General features: G+C 36.3%; 2 long non-coding RNA genes across 3 annotated transcripts in view; one reads left to right on the forward strand and one right to left on the reverse strand.

Annotated features, from left to right (window-relative positions):
* Positions 1 to 41: 41 nt before the first annotated feature.
* LOC128151529 (uncharacterized) lies at positions 42 to 7,458 on the forward strand. Of its 2 annotated transcripts, XR_008238403.1 has the most exons (3): positions 42 to 474; positions 878 to 1,079; positions 7,108 to 7,458. It is a non-coding gene; the product is annotated as an uncharacterized LOC128151529 (long non-coding RNA). The 2 variants fall into 2 exon arrangements; XR_008238402.1 differs by having other exon boundaries at positions 42 to 1,079.
* Positions 7,459 to 13,438: 5,980 nt separating this feature from the next.
* The window catches only part of LOC128151530 (uncharacterized), an 86,859-nt gene continuing 81,617 nt past the window's right edge, over positions 13,439 to 18,680 (reverse strand). Inside the window, exons 2-3 of the long non-coding RNA XR_008238404.1 lie at positions 16,307 to 16,403; positions 13,439 to 13,518 (exon numbers count right to left, since the gene is read on the reverse strand). This is a non-coding gene — a long non-coding RNA (uncharacterized LOC128151530). The remainder of the gene's footprint in view (positions 13,519 to 16,306; positions 16,404 to 18,680) is intronic.

Below are 18,680 nucleotides of genomic sequence, written 5' to 3' on the forward strand. Positions count from 1 at the left end.
GCCGCGCCGGGCGGGCGTCCGCTGGGAGCGCGCGGGGCGGGTCTCGCGCCGCTCTGAGGGGAGGTGGCGGGGCCGGGGCGCCGCCGGGGATGGCGTCCGTCCTCTCGTCCGTCCTCTCGTCCCCGGGGCTGAGGAGCGCTGCCCAACCCCCGGGAGCGCGGTGAGGATCAGTCCTGCGGCCCGGGCAGCCCTCAGCTGCGGGTGATTAATGGCGCCGCTGCTGTCCCTGGGCACCCACAGCTCCCTCCCCCGCTGCCCGTCCGGCCAGGGCAGCCGCTTGTCACAGGAACGGTAACTGAGGGGCCGAGTCCTGGGCCGCGATAAACGGGACACAGAATGGAAAATGTGAAGTCCGCTCACAGGGTTCTATGTACTAACTAGCGTGCTGTGCCTGGAACGTTAGGTGCTCGGGAAAGTATGGGACGAATGTTAGAAACAAGAGTGGAACCTTCTCCATGAGGAAAAAGAGAACAGGTAGTATCAATATTACATACTGGCAAGGCAGTGGTAGCAGCATTATCGAGCAAAAAACCTGAATCTCTGCATCAGTTGAAACTACAATTTCAGCTGTATAAATACAGCATCCAAAATACAATCCTTCTTCATAACATAATGCGGTGATATTACATATGCACAATAGAAGCACAGGAAGTTAGATAAATCTCATTTTCATCTTTTTCACATACTTAAGAATGGCAACGGTCGTCAATTTTACTAGGAGGAGGAGGTCAAGATGGAAGGAAGGTTTTGGCTAAGGTTTAGAACTTGCCACTGACACGTTGTTGTAATATACAGACAGCTACTAACTTGATCACAACTAATCTATTGCCCAAAGGTGAACAATGCAACAATAGCGACAAAGTTTGTTTTATTGTAGGGTGCTGAAGGAACTTGGAATAATTGTGACAGATGTGGAGAAGAAGTGTGGAAAGAATTAAAAACTGATATAAGGGGGCACAGATTGAATGGGGGGAAAACATGAGAAGGAAAAATACCACTAAAGAAGAACAGAAAGCACAGCCACCCCCAACCAGCAAAGATAAAATCTACAAAGAACAGGGAAAAAAACAATTATTAAGGTAAATTAATTAGACCATTGAAAATAAAAGAATTAGTATCGTGCACAGCAAATGGCCTGAGGCCTGTAGGTGTTATTGTAACATAAGTTTATCAGATAATAGTACAAATGTAAAGCAAGAGCTAGCTTAAGTATAAAGAAAGGGTGTGTAATGACTGGTAGGAGAAATGCAGTAAAACATTGAGGGGAAATGGCAAAAGGGAAAAAAATTGTATCCTGTCACCTTTGTTCTATCACTGTTTTTTGTTCGTGGAAGTAAGAATGCAACAGAAGATGACAAAATACTCTATGTTAAGGACATTATATTTTTCTATCTGCTCCCAGCCACACACCAAACTTAATGTTACTAGTGTACCTACTTTGGAACTTCCTATGCCTGTAGCACCCCAGCTTTTAATAGCAAAGATCCGATTATGTGACTTTTGTGATCAGTTTGTAAGGTGCTTGCCTAGGTATCGAAGACTGAATGGCAAGAGGCCTCAGCCTGCTGGTTCGGAGTATCTATGATCAGTTGGAATTATTATAGAATGAGCTGGGTCTAACTGAGCTCTAAAGATCAAGGGTGTTTGTGATTCCTCGAGGTGCACATTGCATTACAGAAAAGAGAGGTTCCCTTTTATGGGCTGCTCAGTTAACATGGATCAAAACTTGCCTGTTAGTTTAATGCCTGAACACCCCTTATTTTATCAACAAACTTAAGTTTGCAAAGTGTCAGAGTACAGATTTTGAATCAGTACTGTTCTATCCTGGTTTAGATAAAGTAGAAAATTACATTAAATTATGCTGTAGAGAATCATTTTATTACCCAATAGATAATCTTCCTTGTCTTTCAACAGAGCAATAGGAAGTAAAGGGCCACCATGACTTAACTTATTAAGTCAAAAGGTTGAAAGTTTTCTGGCAAATTAATGTTTTAAGAAAAATTAAGTCTCATACTAAATACTTTTAATGCTTTTCTAAGTGTGCTTCCGTTGTTCATAAACTCAAAACTGCCTTCAAAATGCACCAATGTCATCTGCAGGACACCAGCGCCAGACTTGTGTCATGATGGTCAGCAAAGTTGTGCAATTTCCCATCTCTTACACCGGGTGGCACAATATAGCTGCAAATCGATCGAGTGTTCAAATGTAACCTAGAAAACAAGCAAACAAGAGGTCAGAGCCAACTGCTAGGGAATGTTGAATAATTCTATTTTTAAACATCAGACAATTGCAAATATAAGCAGTTTCTCACATGAAAGCTTTACCAAAGAGAACAGGCTTGGAGGAATAATGCTCTGTTGCATGAATTTTGTCCTGTACGTGGGAAAAATCAACTGTTACACAATTTTGGGTCTCACATAATTCACAATTAACCTTTAAATAGAAAGCAGTCATCAAAAGCAACAGAATACAAAACATTCACCTTTTTCATGGTCTTTTCCCATTTTACTTATTAGAAAAATATTTTCTAGTAATCTAAAAAAAACCAAAACCCAACAACTAGACTAAAAATGCCTCCCCCTTTCAAGTGGTTCAAGCAACAGCTCAGAAATGTTGGAATTTTAAAACATTCATCTGAAACTCTGTCTCTGTGGGGTTGGATGTAGAGACTGCATTTGTATAGAATTCCTCCTTGCCATTTTCCCTATACAGAAAGTATGAATACTGTTTTTTTCCAACTTTATCTTGCCCTTTTTTGATGATACAGGCTTTGGACTGTAGTTTACCTCTGCTTTTGTAATCCATACACATAATTTGGCTCCTGTCTTAGACACCTGTGATACAAAATGACAAGAGCAACACATGCAGTAGTAGCTTTCAGATATGTGGACAGGAAGTAGGTAGTGCATAATATTTTGCCTCACTTCTGATATTCCTGCTGGGTACATCATCACCTCTTTAAAGCCATTCTATTGTAATCAGTTGTCATGCTACTGTAGCTAGCTGAGTTTCATAGTTGCATCCTCTTTGCGTATCATGGGGTAAATTATTGATCAGAAGGTGACCCTCACCACAGTCCTTCTATATCCCTGTGTACTTTCTCCTAAACCTCCCTGAGCTACTTCAGATACAACCCACGATGCTGTAGTGGACTAGTTCTTCTTAAGCAGATTTGCACTTCACATCTGCTAGCACTCCTCCCTGAAGTTTTGCATTTTTCTGTCTCTGAAAAATACCTTGTTGAAAAGAAGTGAAGGTCTAACTCAGGTCTAAGTGAAGATCTTGTGTTTGGAATTCAGCTAGAAACATTCAAAAACACAAAGAATGCACATCTTTCATAACAGTCAAACCAAACCCCAGACCTTTGCTATTTCAAGGAAATGGCTATTACCTACATACAAAAGAGAATCTATTCATCCTCTGTGTATGTGATTTTCAGTTTTTCTAATATATTTTTCCTATCAGAGAGCATCACAGTTTGTTGGGTACAAACAGCCATACCAGTATGAGAGAAAGCAAGAGCCAACTTGCTAGCCATGAGAATCTTCATGTCTGCCTTTGTGCGGAGGGGGGATATAATGATTATCTTGTTTACAGAAGCTATTGATGTTCTTCATTAGTATTTAAATAAGATTTCTGTATCTGCAAGTGAAAGGTACTAAATACATTGCTATTAATACTGTATTTGCTAACTACTATGCCCTCAAGAAAAATAGATATTAATCCTAAGTTTCACTTTGGTTGAAAACTGAGGGACCCATTAACTGTGGGAATAACACGGAAAAATAAAACAATAGGAGATCTCTTGCATCTGCCTCTTCCAGATAAGTATCATTAGACAATTTCAGTGCACCAACAGAATTGCAGACAAACGTGTGGCTGTATACCGTTCACTCACATTCCTTAATATGTGCTAGAAAGTCTGCCTATCTCAGAAAAAGCAGATAGTTACACATAGGTACAGATAACTTATGTTTTCTGAGGTTATTTTCTGCATAGGTATTTTTGATATGGTAAACAATCTTATATTACTGTGCCTCATAAAAAATGTCTCATCTTTGCCATTTGCAGTATCAGCTTGATGTCTACCATAATGCTGTGTTAATAATATCATTTTTATCTTAACTGTGTCCGAATCCAATATCAAGTGTGGATGAATCATACCAGGAAAATATTTATGCATAATCAAAAAATCTGGAACTTCCTTCATATGAAACTGTTGAGTTCTCAGTTTGCATTTCTGTGTGTTCTGATGGTCACGTTGTTATTCATACTTGCATGCAGTATGAATTCAGTGATACTTGGTTCAGCTCACTTCTTATAGTTTCTGAAAAAAACATGAAGTACCCTGTTACATGGACAGAAGATATCTTTGCTGGTTGAGCTTGAGGGGAAAACTGGGTACAATTATATATTCTTTTAATTATTCATGACTTGGGTCTGAAGTGAATGTGTATACGTTTTTCACTTATTCACTTTATAAAATTCAAAACTAAGCCCAGAAGCAGTTTTATTCTTGGCAGCATGACAAGTTTCCTTTCCTCAACAAACCAGTCAAAGGAATTGTTCCTCAGAGAATTTGTCATCCTCATGTATCCCAGCGAGTCGGGAGGGGAGCTGGCATTCATTACAACCCCCATCACACATATGTGTGTGCGCAGTCCCTCCCTCTCTCTCTTTCTCCCTCTCTGACTGTGACAACAAGCCCATCTCAGAGGACTGTGTTTATATCTAGCATGTGGTTTCATTTGTGTAGCTGATTTGCAGTTCATTAATCTAGAAAGCATTGCCCAGTTCTGGTAAGGACAATGTATCCACCCATATTCTGCTTATTCTGCCTCCTATCCCCGATGCAACACACAGTTTAGAGAGAGGGAATTTGCTCTGTTTTGTGGAACAACTAGAGCAAAAGCAGCTCAGGAGCCAAAGCTGATGTAAACATACATTAGGAAATTGTTTTGATCTGGCCTATCAGGCTGCTGGCAATGCACTGTGCTTCCTTGGGAGACATGCAAATTTATGGGACACAACTTGACATGATTAAGGCAATGCATACAGAAGAGGTAATTGCCCTTCGGCAAGAGAATGGTGTCAAGAACCAATGATTCTTTAAGTTCTTGGCAGCGCAGGTAGGATCATGAAATTAGGGGTCTCTTGCAGATTAATTATAATTTAAGTGTTGGGTTGGGTATTTTTTAAACTATGTTTTTCTAGCTTCTATGGTTGTATTCCTATTAGTTGTTTGTCTTGCAGGGGAACCTAAGGACAACAGTCAATTTGTAGTCTTCAAAACCTAAATCCATATCTGCTGATATTATGATAGCTTATGATAGCTTGTTGAGTCTGGAGACAACAACAACAACAACAAGAATTAAAATAATGCCATAGGGAGGCATCAACTTCTGCTATTCACTCACAGCAGTGGGGTTCTTCACTTTGAAATTTAATTATCAGAGACACTGACACTTCTTGTTGACAGACATGTGCTCAGAACTCATCCACATGCCTGAGTGGAGTCAGATTCATCTTGTGCCAGGGTTAATGAGAAATTACTGATCACTGCCTGGGAATTTGGGGGTAAGAATGGCTGAACTTAAGGTGAAAGACTCCATATCCTATTACTACTCCCTTGAGTCAGCCTAGCAAATAGCTAACTGTAATATCTTAATTAACCATGTGTTAGAATCAACCTTATTCCCCCTTGCAAGCTGTACACGTTGCTAATTACATTCGGTAAGCACAAAAGAGCACAAGGGAAGCAGGCATTAGTGCTGTGGTGGGGCAGTTAGATTTCCCACTGTACTGTGTAGCAAGGCAAGTCTGGTGGCACTGGGGTGATGTTCTTGAAATGACACCCTTTAATTTAATGCAAACATAAAGATAAGGGAAACCATACTCTTTGTATGTTGAAGAACATTACCCTTCCAACCTCCTGGACGAAACAGGCACAATAGACAAAGGAGGCTGTCTTTGCGTTAAGTTTGGCAAAGGAAGAGACTAGTAGGAAGAGCACAAAGTGTGTAGCTCTGGAAGCTGTCATCTTTCACATGCCTGCTATACAGCGAGCCTCTGACACACGTTCTGCTGCTTTGAATGCTCACGAGCCCGCGTGTCAATATAGCATCGCTGTGCTGGGTGCACAGTGAGAGTGAGAGAAAAGAGGAAGTGTGGTTGGAGTATGTTGTATTCTGGCCGTGCACAGCTGGCATACGATTCATCAGGGACTTGTACCATCTGGTACAGATGAGAGTCTATCATGTTACACAGTGTCTTTATCAGAAATAGGGACTTGGAAGAACATCACAAAGCTATGATTAGTTTGCTGGTGCAAATTTAACTTTTGAACTACAAACCTCATATGGAGAGGCTGACCACTTCTAAAACTCACATTCTCCAGTTTGTCCTATGCATAGTTGATAAATACTTGATTTTCTAGGTTCTGCTAGTTAGATAAAACTTTTAAAAGTGTGTAATTTCTTGTGGGTTTTTTAGATCTAACAAAATACGGTCCCAAAGTCCTTTTTAGAGCTAAAATGTTTCAAATTTGTTTTTTCCCATCCCTCTCCATCAGTACACAATTTCTTTGACATTTCCTCCACTGGTACCTGTCATGTTCTTCTTTAAATTCATTTTTGGTTCTCTGTTGTTTTATGTATTAAATGCAATTTTTTTGAGGTAATTCCCATCTAAGCTTTCTCTGTCAGTCCCTAGCCCTTCATCTCTAAGCTTTTATTCAGTTAGAATACCTAGATTTTATCCTAGCCATTAATTTTAATTTTCAAACTATTTTTTGAAGATCAGCTAAATTGAATCATTTTTGCAATTAGTGTCAAATTAATCCGTAATGGAAGGTAGATAACAGCAGAGATGGAGTCTTTTAGATTTTGACAGATACCCTCATTGGGTTTAATGTTTTGTATAATATCTCCTTAAGTAAGCAAAGAGCTCGTCTTGATGACTTCCTTCCCTCACACCTAGGCTGCTGGTCACATAGAAATAATATATTTGATTATGGGGAAAAACTAATTCTTTTTTTACATGTCTGAATTCTGAGAGGGAGTGTTGTTAACCCTGATTATATTAAAAACCATTTTTTGCCATTTTCAGACCTGATCTCTGGCACTTGATAGCTGATGGTTGCTGAACCTCCATGGATTGACACACAAAGCCTACCACACACACACACACAAAAAAAACCAAAACCAAAAAAAACCCAAACAAACTTGATTTCATAGACATAGGTGAAAAAGAAGCCAAATTATCAGTTTAACTAGTGGAAATCAAGGAATAGTAATCTCCAGCACACGGACTAGTGGAGACAAGGAGGCTGGAAATAGGATAACAAGACCAGTCATCTCAGGATCAGTTCCTGGATCAAGAAGACTTGGGTCTGACCATACCTCAATATCTTAGGACTTTGTCATTCAGACTGATTAAAATAAAAGGAAGCAAACAGAATGGTACCTGTATTAGGGTCATTTGTGTGTTTGGCTATAGACACATCTGTGCTCAAAGTGCTTTAATCTGAGGTACCTGATTCTGAGCAGACCTTCAGCTCTGACCTGTGATTGAACTCAGCTTGACTTTCTCAGATGATTAAATGCTTACTCTTGTCTGCTCAGGGGTCCTCAGACACTTTCATTTTCTCCAACAACTTTTTTTTTTTTTTTTTAAATAAGCAGGGACATGGGTGTAATGGTTCATTTATTCTGGCATCATATGGCATCACTTAAAATTAAGTGATTAGTATAAGCCAAAACTTTTTGTGCCTGATCTGGCCTACCTGACTTCAGTGACAGTTTTGTTTAAAGTAGTAGCGTGTTCAGAATTACTGTGATTCAGGAATAGATGAAGAATTTATAAAAATTCTCTCTGAAGTTTGAGAAGACAAGTAAGCAGTTCTGCTTGGGTAAAATTAATTATTTATTTTTTTTTTACTGGTTTTAGATAAGCTTTCCTTGTGTACTCTGTAAACATACTTTGGGCTTGGTCATATCCTACTAGTCTAGCAAAACTCTCACAGAATACTAGTAGAGGTGGTGAACAAAACCAACCCCAAGAAACCAAACACCAAAAAACCCCCCAAGCTCCAAACATTAGCTATTGTCATCACAAGTAAACACATAAACTTGGAGATCCTAGGATTAAACACAGAGGATATGCATGGGTAAAATTAAAGAACTGAAGTCTTTAAAGTAGGAGTAGTGAGACCTTTAGCAATCAAGTAAGATTTTACATTTCTGCATGTATAAGGGCCCCAATTTATGATACATCTTGGCTGTTGCTGCATTGGCCATTGAAGTTACCAAGCCTAGCTATGCTTTTCTGGCAGAGGATGCCATGCTATGACACAGGCTGCAGAACAAAAAGTTAACTCTTTTCTACTACAGTTTAGAGCCTGTCTTACCAGCACAAGTTGAAAGCTGTGGCAATTAAACTAAATTATTACATAATTAGGTTAATGAGTTAAGCTAATTAATTAAGTTAATTAAGCTCTCTTTGCTGGCTCTACCATAGAAGCAGTAACAGAACAAGTGGTCCTGATAACCACTCCTGAATTAGAGATAATGAATCAAAACCTTTTGGACACCTTTGAAATTAAGACTGACATATAGAAAATCTGTGTGTAATTTTCAGTTCTGCTCTTTTCATGACCTTGGCCAAGGAAGATCACAGTCTAAGGTGTGGTTCCTTATTACCCCAATTCATAAACAAACTGTAGACTATATAAATTCTTCTGGGCAAGGATGATATTAAGCTGTTAGTTTTGCATAATGAGGCCTTGGCTTTATCTGGAGCTACTTAATGTTACTGTAGTAGAAATCAACAATACCAAACTATTGATTTAGGGATCATTTAAATTCAGTGTTAACGATATTTGTTCAGCTATAGTCCATGTATGAACCTCACAAATGAGGAATACTGCTAAGTCATTGAAACTCCTTCTATGAATATCCTCTGTAATGTTTAAGCCTTTCAATTTACTTAATGTTGAGCTGAATGTGTGAGGTCTGCAATGATTAATGAGATCTCCGAGAATGGGGATGTCTCCCTCAAATACTGTTGCTGTGCAAAGTTTGCACCTAAATGCTTCCAGAGACATCATTATCATTTGTGGGTATCGGTCTGTTTTCCCACTGACATACTGTGGATCTCAAGTTCAATAGAAATAGGGGAGATAAGGACTGGAAATGTAAGCACAGCATTTTGCAGCCAAGTGGTCACATATGAAATTAAATCAGTCCTATTTGTCGGCTAGAACCTTGGGAAGGAGGAGATTTTTCCTGAAAACAGAACTGCAAATCCTTTGCATCACTGCTATTCACACTAGGTAAGCAAAAATCAATACAGATTTGGCTAGAGGTAGATTTTGTTAGATTCATGGTCAAATAAAATCTGAAAAGCAATCTCACACATGATAATGTGGGGCCATCATAGGCATCACAAGAAAATAAAAAGGCAGTATGAGACGTGTCTGTTGCATCCCATGATCTTCAATTTATCCCCCAAGCATGCAAAAAAATTGAGCAAGCCAGAAAGAGCTTTCTACAATGGAACAATCTAGAATATTGCCCTCCATTTCCAGCACATTAACAAACTGCTACTACTAAATATGACTCATCAAGATTAAAAAAGAAAAACAATTTAGTCAGAGGTGTTGTCAAGTCACTATTTAATGTTACTGTTGTATTTGCTGTGATAAGCACTAAAATTTGCACTCTCCTTGATAAATCATTGTTTAGCAATGTCTAGAGGGTCCAGTAAATGGTTTGAAATTGCTGCAATGTAATAAATGGTTATTTGATAATGAATGAAATTGTTTGAAAATACTGTTAAAATGTCAAGTTTTAACATATAGAACATTAGTCAAAAGGAGTGCAAACATGGAAACCATAGTGACACTATAAATATACTGCAACAAATGCATTTATTTGTACAGGGCAAATAGTAGGTGCTGTATACAAACCAGTATAAATTGATATATGAAGTTAATTTCAATCTGTAAAAGTAATTGCATTGGTTTAACTTATTTAACTCTCCTTACAATAATATTTATAGCAGAGCAAGAAAGTAAAGAAATAAATGATGATAAATAGATAAAATACATAGGAAATGGGAATTGTTTTCCAGTTTAATTACGCTGTCACATAAAATTATCACAGAAATACACTATGCTGACAAGAAGAATACATTAAAATCCCATTATGCTGTGCAGAGTTGGCTAGCTTTTGTTGCTGTTTATTCCATAAATAGCTTTCCATCTTTTCAGCTATCGTGAAAAGTTAAACTTTGTAAAAAAATACAGTGGTGTAAAAAGGACAACATAGGCTGTGCCAGTTCATGGTTAGCCTGTAGCACGAAGCTGGAAAGCAAGAATGTCATACCTTTCTCTTCAAGAATAAGTCTGACCACACAGTAAAATTTGAAGGAAAAAAATGCCCACTTAGAAGAAGTAATTTTCATTCTTTTTTTTTCTCAGATACAACTCATAACTGGAGAGTTTTTGCATAGCTGTAGTCTCTATATAACACGCTCACATATTGTGGTGATGGGACACTATTATAACTACAGTAAGAGCAGGACCAACAAGCAGGCAAAACATTATAATAAAAGAGCAATTGTTTTCTTCTTCTAAGCCGGATATTTGTGGTTTCAAACTGACATTTATCATTTCTTTTCATGATGAACAGCGTTAATGTGTGTGATATTTTTTGTCCTTCTATTTTCTATGTCTTGGTCTGAACACAAAATGACAGCCTCACCAGAGGCAGAAAGATGCATGTATTTCTCTGAAGGAGACTTGATTTTAATTCTCTAATTTTTTTGGAACAGTTGAAGCTTAGTTTGCTTGAAAATAGTTATCTGCTTAGAATATAGGTAAAGAACATTATAATGCTGAAGTTAGTGCTAATAATATGGCTGCGTCATTTTGACCTCTCAATTACATCATAAATCTTACTGTGTTTTTAAATTTGCAACTTCCAAAGGTGTGTGATAAAGTAGGAGTTGGTGCTTTACTTAATTAAAAAAATATTTAAATATTACTCTTTAGGGTTCCAGTAAAAATCTGGAAAATACAATTCTTCAGAGACTTCAAATTCAGAGGAAAATTTTTAGTATAGACTTCATTAATTTTTAAAATCTTATTATTTTTAAACCTACTTTATGAATCTTTAGCATCTGATTGATGAGATTTGATCAATAAGGATAAGCAATACTCTGAGTAGAAAAAAATCTCTAGAATATGAAATACCTGTGAAGAGAGTACTATGTGCAAACTGAAACCCTAAAAGATAAGGCAGCTTCCTGTGTAAGATGAGATTTAGGTCATCAAAGATATTCGTAGTACTTGTCATACTTGTATAAATTAAATGAATGGACTTGCTCCAAAACTTTATTCCAGCTCTTTAAAATTATGTGTATGCTGCAAGAATGATTTTTTAAAGCTGTCTATTGCTATAAAAGGACGGCTATAACTAAAGTAAGCTATCATTAGATTTTGGAAGGGATCGTTTATTATACTCCAAAATGGCCTGTTATTTACAGTTCTTATTAAAAAAATTGAACGTGGAATGCATTCAAATTTCACCAAAGTTGTAATACTGTTAACTTGCCTTCTAAGAGTAGCAAATGATGTTTTGGCTCACAAGGATGATTTATAGCCTTTATATTACCACATGAGCATTTCAAAAGGACAAAAATTGAAAACATCTTCTGAATGTTTATGCAAATCACAAACAAGCACCTTAATTCTCTTCTTGTTATTTTCTGATCTTAACCCATAGTACGTTCAGTGACATATGTACAGTTACGTTTTTGGGGGTATTTTAAAGGGGCTTCTGATTTTAGCAGTCCAAAAATTAGATAAAACCTAAATGTTAGATATATATAGCATCTAAACTCTACTGAAAGCTAGCGCTCATCTTCAGTAGCCCCAGGTATCCACCTCAAAGTATTTTCAGAACTGGAGACACAAAACACAACAGCCATGACTATTTATCGTTAAAGATCTTGCGAACCAACTACTATAATTGTTGGATTTTAGAGACTATCATTATGAAGACATATAAAGAGATATGTAAAATAAATACACCTATTCCTAAGGAACATTTCTTTTAGGTTTTGCCCTTTATAAATTGAGCCACTGTAATTTTTGCTTGGAGAGTTGGGTTTGCACAGATTCAAAATGAAACTTGAACAGAATCAGATCTCATCTATTTTCAGCAAGAACCATGAACTTGGCTTTGATGGCTTTAATTTAGAGGTTCTCTGTGAGATTTGCATTGTTGTAAACATTTCATGCAACAGTAAAGGTAATACCCACTTAAAGCTGGGGGGAAGCTAAATGATACTGAATTCTGAAAGGACAGCCCAGAACTGAGTGATGTCATGAATTGCTATCTTCATCCTATTCGTTAAAGTAATTTAAAATCTTTGAAATTTTATCTCTGTATGAAAGAGGGAGGAAATTCAGAATCTTTGCATCAATGTTTTCAGGTTTAAGATGGATGCACACTTCTACACACCTTTTCAGGATGAAGTACTGTTCAAGCTAATAATTAACATTAGAAGTATCACAGTAATAAACAAGTTACAGTGTTTGTTACAAATACACACGCACCCCAACATCCCCTAGTAAAAAGAGAACTAATTACGTCCATCAGATGGAGTTATTACTATTTTGCTTCATGCAGGACAACGATTATCATCAAAACTGTGCAGAAATATTGCACGATAATGTCTTAAATGCAGTCATTGTGTAGGGTCATTTGCACTTCCTTTCTCCTTAATTACAGCTTCTTGGACTCCAGTCAGTTCTCAGTGGAGTCAGCAGGAACACAACAGGAGCAGAATTCAGGCTCTTTGGCCACAGATGAGGTTCTGAAAATCATTAACTTCTAGGAGTAATTTGAGGTTTCACTTGAAATTCCAGTAGTGGTGGTTTTGTGCCTCTTCAATTGAGCAAGTGTCTTGGTATAACAGAAATAATGCTTATCTTTAAAAGCATTTTTTAAGGTCTGCATTTGTCACCCTTGTATGGCAGGGTATTAATGCTTCTCTCTGTCATACTTCACATGTTCATGCCTTCGGTAAAAGCATAAAGACCCTCGTATCTCTGAACATACTCCTGAAAACACAAAGAACTAAACAGAGGTAAAAATCTATTTCTCTTACTAGTTTTTTCATTTTCTAGAAAATTAAACTACATATGTACAGAATCAAGAATTGCTTAAAAGAAAGGAAAGGCACTGTGAGGGTTGGGGTTTTTTTGTTTTGAAAAATCAGTAAATTCTTAAATGACAAGTATCAACAACAACAACAAACCTATCTTGTTACCTTCAGAAGTCAGATACAGAACTGAGTCTCTAAAATTGAGGAACTTGTTCCTAAAACAGTCCCTCCACACTGTCATTGAAGCAGAATATGGAATTCCTATGTGTTTTTCCAGCATATTTCAAAAGTTGTACTCAAATCTCTCACCTCATCTGTCCTGGACTTGAAGTGTTTTTACCAAACCTAGGAGAAAGTAAAAGAGCCAAATGAGTCGGAATGTTTGTCAGTTAGTGTGTTGTAATATTGAGGGGGTTTTACCACTGTTGCCTACTAATAATCTGGGACATCTGTTTGGTAAGTAGGACCCAAAGTAGTCCCATACAAAGGCCTCAACTCAGTATAATATTGAGTAATCCAGCCAGAAGCAGAAGGGCTATTGCTGTGCTTTAATCTCACTGGCTGCGAGTACCTTGCTGAATGAAGGCCAATGCAGTGACATGAATTTACATGTGATGTTGTGAAGCCAGGACAGGTTATGTCAATTATACTATGGCTGAGCATTTCCAGTCTTCATTTTCTGCAAAGTCTATGGCTTCCCTTTGACACAGGCTGGCAAGGCATATTATGCCTATAATATTGTCTTCTGATTTGTCAACTGTGCATTGATTAAGATACAGATGAGCCATATGCTAGTGAACTAAGCAGTTAAATGGATTTTTGGGGAAGTTCAGCTGTGAGGTATTTTACAAGTACCAGCTCAGATTTTCCTTGAACTGCATTAGCCATAAATATGGATTATTCCTGTAGGTCCTGTATATGGAGAATTAGATCTGCTTTAAAGGTTCAGCAGGAAAATATGAACATAATTATTTCCCAGCCAGATAAATGAGTCACTTTAGTAGGGACATTTTGATCATGTGACTTAGTCAAAGTGCAGAAAAAATTAAATATTTCCATCCCTGTCTGCTTAAAAGTTTTACCATTATACGAATATATACATACATGTAACATTTACATAATATACACATACAAAATATTGCAAATTTTGACAGCTTCACTAAGTCACTTTGTTTGAATAGCAAAGCAGCAGATTCCTAAACAAAAGGATAATCCAATTTCACTGCTAAAATATAAAGTGAATTTAGTGTTTCTTACTATTTGTGAATAACTACTATCTGAAAATATTAATTTATGAGTATTATTGAGCAGGTGACTACTCAGTGCTTAATAGGAACTAGCAATTAGTGTATGTAAATCAACTAAGACAGCAGCATCTCAATTACTGTTCTGCATAGAGGAACAGTTAATTTGTAGGAATACATGTTTCCAGCCCAGATTTTAAAAAGTCACGTTTTCCACTGCTGAAAACCTCAATACCTATAATATTTGTTGTGCATTTTATGATTATTCTTAATGCCCTTGCAAACACATGTAATAAAATGCTAACAAACTGTCAGCCATTACTTAATTATGTTTATCTAGATGGATAAAGTTGGAGTGGGGGGAGCCTGTGGTGAAAAATATTGTTTCCCATTTGGCAAACACAGACTAAATTTACAGCTTAATTATTCCTTGTAGTGCTGTAGAGAGATTTTCCTGTTAATCATACTCAGGTCCAGAGTTGATTTAAAAAAAAAAAGTTGTGGATTTTTTTTTTTTTTGGTAGTGAGGTTTAAAAAGTATTTTGACTCTAAATTAAATCAACTTCCCCTCTAGTAGGAGATTTAAATGTTTGTGAGGCTTCATTGGGAACTACACAGGGAGCGTTTCTGACAGTGATGAAACACCTGCTATAAGGCAAGACAAATATCTCGGAAAATAATGTTATAGTTGCATTCAGAAACTTTGCTTATGGAAAATATCAGAATAATTCATCTTAATTAATAAAAATATCTCTATGTTTCAGCAATCAAGTGCAAGAAAAATAGAGGTCAGTTCCGGAAACCTTTATTCATGAGAGTATCCCACTAAATTCCAAAAGATCACTTGTGTGCACAATGATGCCCATGTGATTAAAGACTGCAGTTTATCTCTGGATGTGTTTTTTAATGAGATCTTTTTAATTTGAAATCTTTAAATAGTGGTTTTTCAAAGCCAAATCTGTGCCAATCACCACAGGACCACTAGACATTAAAAGCAAAATCAGAAATTGCGTCTTGTAAGACACTTGATTTTTCTTGCAAAGACAGCCTAGGAAGTGCTTACTGAGAAGAATCATCAACCAGTCTTCATAGTATATTCTTCAGCAGTAACTGGGCAAAAGTATTCATTGCAGGGAATACTTTATATTAAAACCAGTCACAGTGAACTTGTACAGTAATCCATGAAAATATCTCCTTTTAATACTGAAGCTTACCACCTTCATAGTCATAAGATAAATTTGTACATCAGTTAGCTGCATTTGAAATGGACAGGTTGGCAAAAGTTTGTTTGGCATATCTGTCTTGGCTCTAGCCAGCTATGATTCGATTAACTTCTATGTTAAGTAGTTAATAAATTGCTTTCTGCTAAGTATTTAGAAGTACATACTATGAAGAGTTACTAAGTTCCATTCCTCCCAGAGTACCTTCCAAACTTGGCACAAAGCTTGCCTTTGTTGCACAAACACAAAAAAACCACATAAACATTTTAAAGGGTGTCTGAATTCTAGATATACATTAAAGAAGTATTTTTCCTGATTTTTTTTTCCTGATATTTTCATATTTTTTTCCTGATATGGGAATAAGCTGTAAGTTGTTAAGTACCGGTAAGAAAAATAGGAAAAAGATACTTTACTTAAAAGGGTTGAAAATCTGTTCAGTGACGATATAAGTAGAAAAAGCTTAATCTAAAAACCCATACACAGATATTGCTAAGATCTCATTTATCAGTCTCAGTAAAATGCTGAATTAATCATTTTTGCATAGATTTGAACCTATACTACCAGATCATTTATGTAAACTTAGAAATTTATTACTTGACTATTTGCCTTCTATTTTCTGGACATTGGTGTAGTTCTTGGGTAGCCTATTATGAAATGTTAAAAAATTACCTGTATTAGTAGTTCTTGAAGACATCTTTGCGTTGGAACAGTTTATACTTTCAGAAAAACAGCTGGAAAAGGTTTTGTTTTCTTCTTCAAAAATAAGCTGTAAGAAACAAAGCAAATATTTATTTCCATGGTTTTCTGCAGATCACCATGTTGCAATGAAGAATCTATAACAGCACAGAAGTAATAATCAATACTGAACAGTCACACCAATGTAGTTACACAAAAGGGTGTGACTCATGTGACTTGGTTTTTTTCTGATGTTATCATGCCAGCAAAAATTTTGGCATACAGGAAGGTACAGTGCTTTAAAAGGTGCTTTTAAAGACGTTAAAAGACGTGCGTTTCCTTCATGGGAATTAGCTATGTCAGTGTAAAAATATCATGCTGATCCCTATCCGTGTTAAGGGAACTTTTTTTACTTTTCATTAAATCATTATAAAGCAGCAGGAGCTTTTTTTCATTATTTTTTTTTTAAGCTAGAGACATGCCCTAAATGAGAGCTGCTTTTTACATCAGAATTGTTTTAATGTGTTTTCTTTAAATCAACAGAAAAAAATAGGAAAAAACATTTCTTTTTAAATCTGAAAATATGCTTCTAGGAGAACTGCTTATAATACTGGATGATAGCATACATGTAATTAGGAAAAGGTAAAAAAGAAGATAAGGAAACATTGACATTAGGGATACCATGTATGGACTTCAAGCTTTTGAAACTCAATACAAGGTACATTACTGCAAAACACAGAAGCAATTTCATAGCCTTAAAAGCATTGCTAAAAGATAGCCAACTTTCAGCATGACAAAAAATATCAAAGTCATTACTGATCATATGTTCCCTTCAGACGAAAGCCTTTCCAGACACTGATCAAATATTAAACAGAGAAGTCAGAATTAGCTGATAGTAAAATCTGTAATAGAAAATTCAGGGACCTATAACTTAATGCTTTTTAAACCTGACGAGGAGGGAAAGAGGAGTTAAAAAACAGCAGTCCTTAACAAACTCTTCAAAAATAGTTTAAAATGTTTCTCCTGCTCTGAAGGAAGGAACTTAATATATTAAATGAGGAAAATACAAACCTTTAGTATGTTAATTTAAAAAGCTGAATCTTTGTTCCCTAAGTTAAGTAGGTGTGCAGACATAGCCAACTTTATTTAAGTCATAAGAATGATAATTAGGGTCACTCTTCAGGAAAGCCCTTAATCACACGCTTACAGAAGTCGATAGCTTGAAATACCTGTCTAAGCGCTTTCCTGAAACAGGCCTTACTAGGTGAAAGTTAACATGTGATGATCACATGGAAAGTATCTGAATAATTTCATGCCTATTTATAGTCCAGACAAACAGTCTCATTTCTTACTCAGTTTTCACACGTAAAGGATTTCTTTTAATGATGAGGTTCCTGGTAATAGTTGGAATTTTTCAGCTGATGACATTTGCATCAAAAAGCTTATGAAGTATCAGTCACTACATGTGATATCTTAGAAAACCTGTTTTAAAAGTGCTGTACAAGCCCAGAATATTAGAGCATCTTCTTTGAATAAAAATTAGCTATTAGGAAAAAAATTAAAAATCCTATTGTAGTGAATATAGACTAGTTAATACCTTCTAAGATAAAAAAAAGCATCTTCAACATTTCAGAGTATCGTAAAAATTCTCCTGGCAGATTTGAAAGGTAAAATCTGTTATGTTTATATTGATGATATGATCATTTTCTCTTAGGATCTGGATCAGCATTTAGCGAATATAACAGCTGTACTGTGAACATTACAGTCTCTGAGCTTAACTCTAAATCTTAAAAATGAAAATGCTATAGAATATAGATTAAATAATCTGTAGCATATTTTGTCAAAACCAAATTGGCTGTAGACCAGGTAAGTTGTTTTTGTTTGCATGTTTCCCATACCCTGAAATACGAAGCAAATTCAGCAGTCTTGGTTTTACAAATGGGTATCATCTATATACTGTAGTTGTCTACCTTTGAAGAGCCTCTTAATAACACTATGGGGCAAGGAGAGAAAAAACATCAGATAGATAGATGAGCATAGAACATTTCTAAAAACTCTTTAAAACTGTAAAATTAATAATCTTGTGAATAAGGCCTGCTTCTTAAATGCCTACTTGTATAAATGCTACCTAAAGGCAAATTTATCAGACTAGTATCCCGATATCAATGACAAAATATTTGTTCCCCACACTGATCTGATAACATTACAGAACACAGTAACACCATAAATAAAATCCATCAAAAAATTTCTAAAAGAAAAGGTGGTCATGCATTTATAGAATCAAACCACTGTTGTATAAATTATTTTCATCACTGGTAAATAAAAACCCAAGCAAACAAAGGAACTTCCTTTAATAAAAATATCAGAG

Source organism: Harpia harpyja, chromosome 14 (genome assembly GCF_026419915.1).
Source record: "Harpia harpyja isolate bHarHar1 chromosome 14, bHarHar1 primary haplotype, whole genome shotgun sequence".
Lineage (NCBI taxonomy): Eukaryota > Metazoa > Chordata > Aves > Accipitriformes > Accipitridae > Harpia > Harpia harpyja.